Source organism: Capricornis sumatraensis, chromosome 1, assembly GCF_032405125.1.
Source record: "Capricornis sumatraensis isolate serow.1 chromosome 1, serow.2, whole genome shotgun sequence".
In the NCBI taxonomy this organism is placed as follows: Eukaryota; Metazoa; Chordata; class Mammalia; order Artiodactyla; family Bovidae; genus Capricornis; species Capricornis sumatraensis.
The window spans coordinates 130072036-130087555 of NC_091069.1; positions in this window are offsets into that span (position 1 = coordinate 130072036).

A 15520-nucleotide genomic window follows, 5' to 3' on the forward strand; every position below is an offset into this window, starting at 1 on the left:
TCAATTTCTCTACTGGATCATACTTGTAAATTCTCTAGCAAAGTGTCACATTTTTCATGTAAATACATCCAAAGCAAAACTTATTTTTAGCATCAAAGACAGGAAAGAAGTCATGAGCATCCTCTTTTGGAGTCACTTATGTAACTGTTTTCTGTAAGAACTTCAAAAGAAAAAGAAATTCAAAGAAACAGTCAAAGAAACAGTCAAAAGTGTGGATAAGGAACATTCAGTTAACATGACTAAATTATTTTGAAGCTAGAATAAAATCATCAGTGGATGCTTTAAAAACCTGACGAGTTCAAAATATGATGCTTTAATAACATTAAAGAACTGCTGGTTGCAATTCTTCATTCATCAAGCAAACATTTATTGGGAGTTATCTTAATGGCAGAGGCCATTATAGAAATGATAGTGAACCTCATGAAAATTATGTTTTGTATGGGATACAGAAAAAGAATAATTTAAAACAATGGCAAGGTATTGATAACGAGAAGCAATTATGGAGATTGAGAGAGCCTGAGGACTGGACTTCTGGTGCTTCTATATAATGTAATGAAATGTCACCAAATTGAGTGGATACTTGAAGTAAGCAAATGAGTAAACCACAGGCTATGTTTCAATATGAAACTGATTCATTGGAAATTGATGTGTTAAATTGAGAAAACTTGTTTCCTTCACTTTTCATATAGTAAATATGCATGATACCAGGCATACTGGAATTAGGCAGACTGGCTTTGACTAATCCTAAGCCTAACTCTGGAATAAAAGATGGGTTCATTTCCAAATTATGACCCAAACTATTGGATGGTATTAGATGAAAGAAGAGTGAATGAATCTAGGGAGATAATCCCCACTGTCCATTTAAATGATGAGAGTGGTTTTAATAGGCTGTCAATATGCATATTTCATTAATCAATAATTTTATTTCATTAATAAGTGTGTTAGTTGTATCAGTCAAGGTTCTCCAGAGAAATAAAACCAGTAGAAGAAATCAATATGTCTATATCAATAGCTATCTCTACATCTAGTGAAAGGAAAGACTTATTTTAAGGAAATCACTCATAGGCTTAAGAGGACTGACAAGTTTGATACCTATAGGGTGGCCTTGAAGGCTGGAAACTCGAGAAAACATTGATATATTCTTGATGTATAATTCCTTCTTCTGTAGGAAATCTGTTCTTAAGGTTTTCAAATGATTGAGATTCACCCACATTATGGAGGGTAATCTGCTTTACTTAAAGTCAGCTGATTATAAATGTTAACCACATTTACAAAATACACTTAATAGAAACACTTAAATCAATGTTTCGTTAAGTGCTTGAGTACTATAGCCTAACTAAGTTAACACGTAAAACTAATCACAATACTTTAAAGAGATCAGAGGCTTTGCCTGGGGAAGATGTTTTAATTAGAAATTCTAAGGACAGGGAGGCCTGGCGTGCTGCGATTCATGGGGTCTCAAAGAGTCGGACACAACTGAGCAAATGAACTAACCAAGCACATAATGAGGCTAAACCCAGTTGAATGAATAGTATTTAGGATAGAAAGAAAAAAACTAGCTACTGTATCTAATAGCCATTAAGAGTCATGATGCTAGCATACGAGAGGAGAGAGAGAAGATACTGACAAGCCTTTGTTGCCCTTGTTACAGAAATAGTTAAGTGCTGGCAGATATGAGCATCAATATTGTATGATATCTATTTCATTTTACATATGGAAAAATGAAGGCGGGATGCCTTATCCATTCTAATAATTCAGTAATCTCTCTCAGTATAAAGTGCCACAAAATTCACTCTGGGTAGGAAATAGTTTGGACACATCTTTATTAAGTTACATACTTCACTCTTAGGAGAACACTTATCTTGAGAGGAGAAAAAGGGAGAGGGTCAACATATGTCTAGAAACTATAAGACAGATGAAAGTAATGTGATGTGCTTTGAGCATCAATATATAAATCATTAATAGTGATCTCTTAAGGCTTCCCTGATAGCTCAGTTGGTAAAGAATCCGCCTGCAATGCAGGAGACCCCAGTTCGATTCCTGGGTCGGGGAGATCCACTGGAGAAGGGCTAGGCTAACCACTCCAGTATTCTTGGGCTTCCCTTGTGGCTCAGCTGGTAAAGAATCTGCCTGCACTGCAGGAGGCCTGGATTCAATCCCTGAGTTGGGAAGATCCCCTGGAGAAAGCAAAGGCTACCCATTCCAGTGTTTTGGCCTGGAGAATTCCATGGACTGTATAGTCCATGCAGTTGCAAAGAGCCAGACACAACTGAGTGACCTATAGCTCTCTGTAAAAGAAATTGACAATTATAACAGCATTTTCAAAAAAAATCATCTTTAGTAGCCAAAAATTTACTTTCTCAGATTCATCTCTGTTTTTTTAGTTCACTTACCAGGCTGTGGCTAGTGTGATATGAATCTGGAAAGCAAAAGCTGATAGGTCATTTGCTTTAATATTTCTAAATGTAAAAATAAAGTAGGCATACAGTTTCCATTAATTTCCTACAGATTTTGTAGTCAAGTGACTATGGGAGCCACCAAATCCATAGATAAGAGTCTTAATTGTCCCTGGATAATAAACTGAGAATGCAGGCAGCAAAATAATTTGATTTCTTCTTCATAAGACTGATGACCTATGCCAGTAAGTTTTTGCTCACATTTTTAGTTAAGTAACGTGCAGAATTTTTCCAGTGCGTAAATTAAGAGTAAGTCAGAGAACTAGGAAATCATCTTTCCTGATATTAGCCTAGAGGACTGACATAATCAGATTTGCAATTTATAACTGCATTGTAAATGACACATTGGAGGGACTGGAAGTTTAGAGTCAGAGATGACTTCTAAGAAGCTATTTCAACACAGGAGGTGAGAATTTGGAGAAGAACATATACAGAAAAGAAACCAAGAATTAAAAAAAGAAAACCATCAGGATACTTGCAATGATATAAATATTCAGCATCCTTACTGTGGTAGGAGATATTCAAATTCATGTGATAATATTGTATAGACCTACATACATACACACACAGAACAAATACTGAGGAAACATGAATAAGATTTGTAGATTTTATCAAATCAGATCAGTATCCTGGTTGTGTGTGTGTGTGCTCAGTCACTCAGTCTTGTCCAACTCTTTGAGATCCCATGACCTGTAGCCCTCCAGGCTCCTCTGTCCATGGTATTTTTCAGGTAAGACTACTGGAGTGAGTTGCCATTTCCTCCTCCAGAGGATCTTCCTGACTCAGGGATGGATTGTAGGCGTATTCTATACCACTAGTGCCACCTGATACTATAATATCACTGTGCAAATTGTTACACTGGGAGCAACTGGGTAAAGTGTTGTTACAACAGAGAGCAGCTAGGTAAATACAAAATAAGTAGGTCTATTTTATTACTTCTTACAACTGCCTGTGAAACTGCAATGATGTCAGTGAAGATTTCAATGAAAAGGACAGGCAGGACTTGGTAACTGATGAGCTGTAAGTAGAGCAGAGATGAAAATTTTTAGGCTGACACATTGGACAAATGATGATGATGTCATTCATGGGATAAAAAGACAAGGAGAAGAAAGATTTGAGAAAAGTTGTTGATGCCTGCTGAACTGTCTGTTGGGTACATAAGTAATAAATAGGCATAGAGCTAAAGCACAACTCTTAACCTGGTGATATAGAGTTTAGAGACATCAGAAGGAGTAATGTCTGCAGAGAAGAGAATGCTTAAGATTACCTGCTACTAGTAAGTCTAATATTGTAAGGTTCCAACCCTATCTGAGAAAGTTTGCAAGTACAGTGCATGAAAATTTAAAAGGGTCAGGGAATAGGTAAAACATTTCCTTAGTATTCTCACTGAATCACTCATTAGTCCATGGTGAGATTATCTGTGAAGGATGGTATTTGCTTTCTTCTCCACACAAGTCCCTCTTAAGATGAGTTCCTTCCACAAAACTGAATTCCAAAATTCCAGGGACCAGGTTCCAAAACTGAGGAGGGCATCACAATTTAAGTTCAAACCATTGATTGTGAATTTCTGAATTCTAAACATTTCTCCACTGCCATTGTTTGGCAATATCAAAAAAATTTTGAAATTTTTAAAGACCCAAGATACATACGGGCTTGCAAATGTAATAGTGGGAAAAAGTCTATAGGTTTAAATTCAAGTACTCAATTAAAAAGTGCAGAGAATGCAATTTAACACATTTTCTCTGATTCATCAGCTGTTTAAAGACCTCTGGGCTTCCCTGGTGGCTCAGATGGTAAAGAATCTGCGTGCAATGCAAAAGACCCAGTTTTGATCCCTGGGTGGGGAAGATCCCCTGGAGAAGGGCATGGCTACCCACTCCAGTATTCTTAGGGGTTCCTTGATGGCTCAGATGGTTAAGCATCTGCCTGCGATGTAGGAGACTCAGGTTCAATCCCTGGGTGGGGAAGATCTTCTGGAGAAGAGAATGGCTGCCCACTCCAGTATTCTTGCCTGGAAAATTCCATCGACCGAGGAGCCTAGCAGCCTACAATCTATGAGTAGCAAAGAGTCAGACACGATGGAGGGACTAACTAAAGATAACTGTTGGATAGTAAGTCCTCATGCAATTAAAAATAACATCCTGGAATAATAGAATGAATCAATCCCCCCGTGTTATTGACATTTAGGTTCAGATCAACAGCAAAAATTGAGTCAATACTAGATCTTATGAAACAAAGTCTTCTGGAGAGTGGGAGACAGAAAAATGTGTTTAAAAAAGCTCTTTTCTTTTAAATGAATGCCTGTTACATTGGAGAACAGACTAAAATATTTCCTCAAATCTTAACTCTTTGCATATTTTATTGACCCTCATGATATTTTTCTGGAAAAGAACATGTTCTATATTTTTCTCATCATCTGTTGATCTGTTGGATGAGAGAAACAAACTTGTACCATTTCATTTTTATTCATCTTCACTTACAACTTTAGCAAAAGTTGTCTCTTATTCTTTTTTTCTTAAGCTTCTTATGCAAATGAAAGACTTTTCTCCTTCAATGTAAAACTTCCTACTATTTCAAGTAAGCATCTTTGTGAGATATTAGTATGATTTTGATTTGGATCCATTTTAATATTCTTTAAGCTGTATATTTGATATTTTATGTTAATATTAATGTTTGTTTTAGGTTCTTTATTTTTCATCACCACTAATCCTCAAAAAGCAATAAAATTTTATCCAGTTTTATATTAAAATACAACTATTTTAAATGTTTCAGTTTTAAAAGCAAAGCAATCTTGCATTCTTATAAATTTTCTTATCAATTTCAGTGTGAAATTTACTCTACCAAAAATTGCTTAAGCTTTCAATTAACTTGTAATATGTTATAAAAGTTGCCTTAATAAGGAAAATGTTTCATTAAAAGTTACAAATGTGAAATCTGGGGGTTTTTTTAATGTTATTTTCAAAGCATCCTTTTAAGTGGTTCTATTATTATTGTGTGAATTTTGCTCTGATCATTGACCATTGCTTCATCTCTTTTTAAAAATCATTTTCAGATATTTTTCCAAAACTTGTAGCCTACTCTTGACTGTGGCCTTCCTCACCACAGATATTTCTTAACATGAAACTGAATAAATTACAGTCTCTATTTTTTTTTAAATTTTCTAAACATCTCTTCTTAATCTGTGTGACCTACTTTGATTTATTTCCCCATTACCCTTTACTACTAATAAATTTCTGATTTTAATTAAATATAAGGTATAATGCAGGCTTGGAATTTTAAGTGATGACTGTTTTCTTTATTTCGGTGTGGAGGTCATCAAATTTTATCAACTTTTCTTTTTTCCTAATGATCAGCATCCAGTTAAGGAAGCTGGAAGTATCTTTTCAGGCACATTTATCTATCTGTCAACCAAAATTGAATTTTTTAAAAGGTGAATGGTTATTATTATTGTATTCTTAGGCACAGTTCCCTAATCTCAGTTTCTTTTGTTTTCTGAAGAGGTTGGTATTTTGCTTTTTGAATTTTTACTTTCTTCCTTTTTTTTTTTTTTCAGGAAAAATAGCAGAGTATCATAAACTCCAACTAAAATAACATGGGTCAGAAAAATATAATGAATGAATTCTAATCTCTACCTCTTCATCAGTATGATAGTCATTCATCACTTATTTAATTCCCTGTGATTGGTTCCTTATGTATGAAATATGAAGGTGATTCACTGCATGGTCTAGGCAGACGCAGTGATAAAGAAATGAGTACCAATTTTGGCAATCTCACAGATGCTTATGCAAGGATTTTTGCTTTATTTGAGAGTCAGTTCTGCATAGAGGTCTTGTGTTTCTGTACATCTTTTAAGCAGAGGCTCTGATGGCTTTTGTTCTGGCCCGCATTTCCCATATAGTGAACAGTCTTGAAAATTAGCAGTGTTGTCTCTCTGCTAGACAGAAGACAGTTTTATTTACTCTTCAATATAATAAAGTTACTGTTTCTCTCTGAGACACATGTTGGGCAGATTTACATTTGGCATCTTATAAAAGATTGGCAGCCTTGTGCTTACCAAGGGAGAGAGGGATTGGAGAAGCTTGGATTGGGAGTTTGGGACCAGCAGATGCAAACTATTATACATAGGATGGTTAAACAGCAAGCTTCTGTTGTGAAGCAGAGGGGATTGTATTCAATATTCTATAATAAACCATAATGGAAAATATTTTTATTTTTAATGTTGAGGCTTCCTAAGCTTGGGGGTCCTTGGCTGTGATGTAAACACACTATGTGCACAGAATCAACATGGGCCCATATCTCATTTCTAACCTCTTGGGATTTAGGAAACAAGGAGAACAAATCCACATGAACAGGAAGCTCATGCTGCCTGCTAAACCATGAGTAGTAAAATCCTGTATTTCTGACCCGGGAGTCTTGTGTTTGCTGTCAGCATACATGAGTGTATGTCACACTAACTTAACAGCTTACAAGTAGAGTAAACTCTGAACCTTCCACAGTTCTTGACACTCTGGTATAAAGTGGTGGGCAACAGGAATCTTTAATGAAGTAAATAAATAATAAAACTATTCTAGAACCCTAAAATATTCAGAAGTAGAAAATGTATTTGACAGTTTTCTCTATATAGTCAAAAACATAGTTAAAATCACGCTGCTGAAAAGGATGATGGTGGTCCAGATGAAGGCCAAGGATACGTCCATGGGAACATGAAGGCTGGTGAACTAGATGCATGTATCCTGAAGGAGGGGAGAATATATACAACACGTTTAATAAATCCAAAAAGTGAACATAAACTTCCAGTTTCAACAAATCATATAGCATTGATGCTACTGGGCATGAGAGACGGTGATCATGGAAGTAAAATAGAAAATAATAAAGAATGACATTCTGAAGAGAAAAGAGTCTTTACAGTGATTGTGAGATGAGAGAACCAAAATCCGCAGAAGTCAAATTGGAGAAAGACTAGGAAGCGGCATTTGCTTTGCTTAATAGAAGAAAATTGGAAATATTTCAAGAACAATTTCAGTTGAGAGGTGAGTGTAGAAGGCTGAATGGAATAAATTAATAAAAGAATAAATGGTATCCATTGATGCTTTCAAACTGTGATGCTAGAGAAGACTCTAGAGAGTCCCTTGTATAGCAAACAGATCAAACCAGTCAATCCTAAAAGAAATCAACTCTGGATATTCATCAGAAGGACTGATGCTGGAGCTGAAACTCCACTTTGGCCACCTGATGTGAAGAGTTTACTCATTGAAAAAGACCCTGATGCTGGGACGAATTGAAGGCAGGATGAGAAGGGGCGACAGAGAATGAGATGGTTAGGTGGCTAACTGACTCAATAGATATGTGTTTGAGCTAACTCCAGGAGATAGTGAAGGACAGGGAAACCTGGTGTGTTGCAGTCCATGGGGTTGCAAAGAATCAGGCAGGACTTAGCAAATGAACAGCAATTCTTTTGTTGATAGACATTTAGGTTCCTTCTATATCCTGGCTACGTAGTACATATATACAATGAAATATTACTCAGCCATGAAAATAAACAAATGTGAATCAGTTGAATTTATGTTAATTAACCTAGAGCCTGTTATACAGAGTGAAGTAAGTTATAAAGAGAAAAACAGATAATCTATAACATCGCATGAATGTGGAATCTAGAAAAATGGTACAGATTAATCTATTTGCAAAGCAAAAATAGAGACACAGATGTAGAGAACAAACACAGATACCAAGGGGAGACAGGTGGTGGGATGAATTGGGAAATTGGGATTGACATATATGTATATATGCTATTGGTTGACTATGTGTAAGATAGATAGTTAATGAGAACCTACTGTATAGCACAAGGAACTCTATTAAATGCTCTGTGGTGACCTAAATGGCAAGGAAATTAAAAAAGAAGGGATATATGTATAAGTATAGCTGATTAACTTTGATGTATAGCAAAAAGTAAACACATGATTGTAAAGCAATTATACTCCATTAAAAATTAATAAAACAAAATAAAATGAATTTATCTTATTAGCCAAAAATTAAATAGTTTCAAAGAACATTTATTTTAAAAGATAAAATCATGCTTCATGCAAACATAAAGGAGACGCATACCAAAGCTTTTATTTAATTCATTAATTGATGAAGGAGACAGTAATTCACAGGAGGCTTCAAAGGACCACTCAAGAATGCTGAAATGATTTACAAATATATGTAAAACTGGTGAATATTCACAGAACAATAATCAACCATGTATCCACTAGGTACAATTTGCATTTCCGCTAATATTCTATAACTTTCAGTGGCCAAATGGTTCAAAAATATTGGAAGGCAGAGACAAACCTGAAAGATCCACTAGGAAGAAGCCTTAGTGGGGGTTTTTAACGTTTCCTATATTTTCACAATTTTTCTTGTGATAGGATATAAGGAAATGCTGAAAGTGAATACAGAAAGATGTAGGAAACTGAAACAAATTTTGCATTGCATTATATTAGGAAAGATACTGAAATGAGATTATGATAGGAACAACTAAATAATTCTATAATCTTGATATGTAATTCACTTTTCAATGTGAATTTCTTATCAACAATAAGAACAGTTAGAATCCCAGCTAAGTTATGTTCAAACTTCTCTTTTAACACAAAGTACTTTTCCTTGACCTTCCTCACCTGTAAAACCCTAAGATACTTTTCAGTAACTAATGTAAATTTCTTATACAATTTTAAGGGAGGTGCAAATTTCTATTCTTTATCAGACCATACCCTATATGGCTTTTCCTCAACTGCACGTGCTTATATAGTTTGAAGTGAAGTTCGGAATTCGGATTTATTGTATTGTTTTATTATTTTGTTGTTTAACCTGCCTCATGATCATGTGCAACAAGTAATTTTAAAATACAAAAGGATTAAATTCAATTTAAATTTTACTTAGTCATACCCAGTGAAAATTAAAGTGGCAAAATATTTTAATGTGGAACAATATAAAATTAAAATGAGCTTAGAAGCATTTTTATTGCTTTGTCATTATATTAAATAGGTTCTCATCTCATAGTAGAAAAAAGTAGTATGTGTATATTTTATCTATTGGTTTTATGTATTAGAATATGTTTTCCACGTATGGTTGAACTGATATATTAAACAATTCTGTCTGTTATACTGTTCAATTTATATTTTATAAATGTAGTAGGTAGTGGTTGAGAAAGGCCACTGTATAACTGATAAGGGAGAAGGTATGACAAAATTTTATAGAAAAGGTAGCTTTCTTTTGGATCCATCTTAACTACTATTATTGAAGGAAATGTATAACATGGCCCTTTGAAATATAATTTTAGAAATTATTTTTCATTCAGTTGGCTTTTTATGCAGCATAAGCCTGTTGTCACATTTAAAAGCCTGTCACGTGGGCTCAAGGTCTTGTTTTTAATCATCAGACCTGTGACAAAAGGGATCGTTTTGTGTCTACTCCTCCTTGACACATTTTATTATGTCTTATAGTACAGTGACCCGAACTACTGTATTTCAGAATTAAGATCCAACACAATATATATTAAATGTTAAGATTTAGTTTTTTGTGAAAGACTATGAACATTTGGTGACTTGAATAAAATTTAACTAGCTTTCCTTTTCTTCCCCCACTTTAAAGAATCTGCCTGCAGTACAGGAGACACGGGTTCAATTCCTGGGTTGGGAAAATTCCCTGGAGAAGGAAATGGCAACCCACTCCAGTATCCTTGCCTGGAAAATCTCATGGACAGAAGAGCCTGGAGGGCTGTGGTCCGTGGGGTCACAAAGAGTCGGGCACGACTGAGTGACTAACACTTACTTAATTAATTAATTGAATTAGTGAATTATTCTGAGATAATGCCAAAATGTTGATGGCATATGAAAACTTTCTTTTTTTAATTTCAGTGAACTTTCTATCCTTTTTTTTTTTTAAAGAACTTTGCTTTGTTTTTCAGACAAGCAAAACAGCAAAGGGCATAAAATGGAAAAGGTTGTTTTTACTGACTTAGACACAGTTGAGTGGTTTTCCTAGGAGAACACTGAGTTTTTATTTTTGTGACTGCTCCTTTTCTTTCTATTGTATAACCTTTTCCTGTCCGGTTTATATACCCGGGGTTACCTCTATGGCTGGTTAGTAGTTTTTCTAATTTTCTCCCACATGTGACATTTTCGAAACTGCATGGCAGACAAAGGGTAAAAAAAAAAAAAAAAAAATCACTTATGATCTTCAAGAACCTCATGCTCTTAAACCAAGTTGTGCAAACTCAAAAATCCCTAGAAATCAGAAATGTAATAGCAATGTATGAAGAAGATGAACTTTGAGAAACATAGGTATGATTGACATACAACAAGCTGAACATTTCATGCCTACAACCTGATGAGTCTGGAGCTAAGTCTACATCTATGAAACCATCACCTCAGTCTATTCTGTAAGTGTGTCCATTATCTCCAAAAGTTTCCTGTTTATTAATAAGAATATTTATGATCTATCTTCTCAGTAAATGTTAAGTACACACTTCAGTATCATTAACTGTAGACTCTATAAGTGGTTACAAAAAGAAAAAAAAAAGGAACAAGAGAGAGAATTCAGGGCTTTGGACAAGTTAGGGAGCAATTATACTTGGGAGAACATAGCTACTGCCTACTCCCAGCAAGTTGCTGCCAGATCTTCTGAAAATTTAAAGAGTTGGAAATTCAAACTTTTATGCAAAATCTCTTGGCTGTTAAGTGTTGGCAACTAATTCAGAGTTAACATCAACAGCAGTCACATTTCACAAGCTAAATCTCTGCAGGCCAAATTCAGCTAGGACTACGACCCAAGAAACTTTCTGAGTAGTGTATTTCAGCTATCCATGCAGCTCCCAGCCCTCTATGAGCTTTGATCTCTTGGTGATGACAGAACTGCAAGAGTAAACTTCCTTCTTCTCTAAAAAAAACTTTGTTCACATTGCTGCAAAAATCTTCAACAAATACTGTTCAATCACAGCATGATATTTCTTAAGCTACAGTGGTCACTGATTACTGTTGAGGAAGGTTACCAGAAGTGGCTCAGACGGTAAAAAAAAAAAATCTGCCTGCAATGTGGGAGGCCTGGGTTTGATCCCTGGGTTAGGAAAATCCCTGGGAACAACTACCCACTCCAGTATTTTTGCCTGGAGAATTCAATGGACAGAGGAGCCTGGCAAGCTACAGTCCATGGGATTGCAAAGAGCTGGATACGACTGAGCGACTTTCACATTCACCAGATTGGAATTCTGAAGATTTAGGTTTCATGAATTTAAGCAAGAAATGAGAAATTTTATTTGATAAGTTTTGCCTTATAGGCTTGTTGTGATGATGAAATATGGTAATATATAATAAAAAGTACTTTGTAGATTAGAAAGAACAGATATGTCAGCTACCACCAGAATTCCAAGTTAGTACTTTGTAATGACAGCTTTTAAAACTTACGTGTTATCTCTTCACTTGTTTTTTTCCTGCTGGTCTCCTATCCTTCTATAACACAATGTACATTTTTGTGGCTTTTTAACAGTGTACGTTGGCCCATGATTCTAGTTCTGACTTAATAGTATTGCAGTGGCTCTTCCTTTTCATGAGAACTCTGATCTCTAGGCTAAAAATCTAGAATGCTGAACACATTCCTTCTTACTTGTCCTACAAAATGATTCTTTAGTGTTTTCTCGGTATAATTTTCTTTCCATGCAAGTTCCTTCCATAAAATTGTTTTCTCTAGGGGAACAGATACCATCTTAGAGTGAAATACGAGGCAAGTATTTGGCTCAGTGGAAAGGAATCCACCATGCAGGAGATGTGGCAGGAGCTTCTGGTTTGATCCCTGGGTCAGTAAGATCCCCTGGAGGAGAAAATAGTAACGCATTCCAGTATTCTTGCCTGGGAAATCCCATGGACAGAGGAGCTTAGTGGTCTACAGTCCACGGAGTTGCAAAAGATTTGAACACAACTTAGTAACCAAACAACAATGAATTCTATTTAAAGAAAATAAATTATTTTCAAAAATTCTGTATTTTCTAGCAAGAAGTTAAGAATATACATCTGAATTCTCTTGCTGCTGCTACATAGCCCCTTTTCTCACTCAAGTTGAGGTCTTAAGGCAAGGAGGTTCTCAGGCATTTTATCTACTTTGGGGCCTTTTCTTAAACCATCCCCTTCAATTGACCCTCATCCTCAACATTCTATCAGTGAAAAATGATGTTCTCTTTCAGGATCTAGTAGAAAACACACCATTTTCATTTAGATTTTCTCAGTTTCCTCAATTTATCTACTTATCTATCAACCCTTAAATATCAACTTGTGATAAAATATTTATATCTGTTTCACTGGATTATTTGAAACATAATAATCCTCATAATAAGCCTCTTATTTTTGACTATACATTAGTTATTCAAAGGCCTGAGACATTTATTTTAATGATTATAATAATAACATTAGTCACTATTTATTGTTCATATTTTGAGCACCTGCAAAGTGTTAAACATTTGTGTGTGGGTGTGCTCAGTTGCGTCTGACTTCATGACCTAATAGACTGTAACACACCAGGCTTCTCTGTCCATGAGATTTTCCAGGCAAGAATACTGGGGTGCATTGCCTTGTCTTCTCCGAGGGGTCTTGCCAACTCAGGGATCAAACCCGTGTCTCTTGCATCTCCTGCATGGGCAGACAGATTCTTTACCATTGTACCACCTGATTATACATTTAATATCTCCTTTAAGGTTCACAATAGTTCCGTGAGGTAAATACTATTGAGTCCCATTGTACAGAAGAGAAAGTGGAGGTACTGTTCTCTCATCTTCCAGCAAAGAAGAGTCAGAGCTAGAATTTGAACCAGGCAATGCAGTATGAGGTTGTTGTTCAGTTGCTCAGTCATGTCCAACTCTCTGTGACCACATGGCCTACAGCACACCAGGCTTCCCTGTCCTTTACCAACTCCTGGAGTTTGCTCAGACTCATGTCCTTTGAGTTGGTGATGCCATCCAACCATCTCAAAGTTCTCTGTGCATAAAAGTATTCAGCACATTTTTAATGGAACCAGTGGGTCAATTTGCTGTTCAAATTCTTTAACTCATGGGATTCTCTGCTTCATCACTGATAAGAAACAGCAACAAAAACTTTAGAAAGGATATACCAGTTTATGAAATGATCAAAACTAAAGGTAAATATGCTCTTCCTAAGGGAACTCTTCATTTTTAATTTTTTCAATAAAAGAACCGTATATGAGATAATGGAAATATGATGGTTTTCAAAGTAAGATGTTTTCTTTTTCGAGAAAATGCAAAGTTGTTTTATTTTTTTCCCAAATGTTTGTCAAATTATGGTCAATTAACCAAATAATATGCTCTGCCTGTTTTTGTAAATAGAGTTTTCTTGTAACACAGCCATGCCCAGTCTTTTCTGTATTGTTGATAACTGCTCTCACATTTCAGTCACAGTGTTGAGTAGCTACCCTGTAAGGAAAGAGTTTCCGCCTCTGTTCTAAATAAAAGACACTTTAAAACTTGCATGTCTTCTCTCTTTGATACAGAATTACGTTTGAAAAAAATGCACACATCTAAATGGTTCTTAAATTCTACACTCAAGATTACATTTGCATTTTCAGGGGGCATACAAAATAACACTGGGAGTCCTCATGAACATTATGAAGATTACCTACCGAAAAGAAAACGACTCGCCCAAGCTTACTATAATAGCTTGAGCTCATGCAACTCGATTATCCCATTGTTCTACCTGCACTGAACAATGTATAGCTGCTGCCATCCGTGTTTCCATTAAGTTCATCTGAAATTCAAGGAATAGCTGATTAAAAATTGTATATGATTATATTTGCAAGTAACTGTAAAAGCTCCATGCATTAAATTACATTTTCTTCCCTTAAATTCCTCAAGTGATGACTTTTAATCATTAGGAAATAGCTGTACATTCCATTAGTTATTTAAAATCTCCACGTTCCTCTGATACTTAAATTGAAATATTTTTAGTTGTTTCTAAAAATGGAATATATGAAATGAATGTATTTTTCTCTATAAGCATATTCTTTGTATTGATGCTTAACCATATTGACTGTATTTCAGATAATGTAGAAAGGATTCCTGTTGTTAATTCATAGCACAAAATCTCTTTGAGTGATGTTTCCATTGTTACAACATCCTATACATTTCACAATACAGTTCTTAGAATGCTCTATTAGTCAAACTATCTATTTGCCCATATATTCAAATGAACTGTAGAGGTTATTAACTTGCCCTTGGCAAATAGATTTATTTTTCTAAGACAAATGCTTTTATAAATTCAATGTGTGGCAGTTTTATTACAAATTGTAAATAGAATACCCTGCCAGATTTTTATGACAGGCATTGCTAACTCATTTGGGCCCTTATTACATTTCAAGCTTTCATGTTTGTGTGTGGTGTTTTGTTTTGTTTTTTCTTTTTTTGATCACTAGCAAGACTATATTGAGATGTTGCAAGTTTTACATTTTAGTGTTGGATTTATATAACTGGCTCTTTCAACAGTAGCCTAGTTTAGAGAGTTTGTATCTATCAAACATTAAATTTAATACTTACATTTGCAATAGTCTTTGTCCCATTTCTATTCTAATATGTTTGATGTTTCTTTACAAATATGGAAGTTTAGCGAGTGATAAAATTACAAATTTACCAATAGCTATTTTGAATTTCATTAGACTGGCATTTTTGTTTGCTTATATAGTATAAATATGGTATTACAGTATAATGCTGAAATATTTTAATGATTTTAATATTCAAACATGTACTTAAGGTTAAAAATGAAAACTACATTAAGAATGGTCACTCTATTCCCTTTAAGAACAATGGCTTGCTTTCTTGCTAGCTGACCTTTGGCAAGTCATTACACCTTTCTCTGTGTTAAGTCTACACCATCATATCTAAATTCATGACCTGTAATCCAGTAAGGGCCTAACACATGTTACAAGTTACCATTAAGAAAATGCTATAAGTCAATTGATGCAAATATTTTTCATTAACAAACTGGTTTGTCAGCTCTGGCTATCATCACAAAATACTATAGACTGTGTGGTTT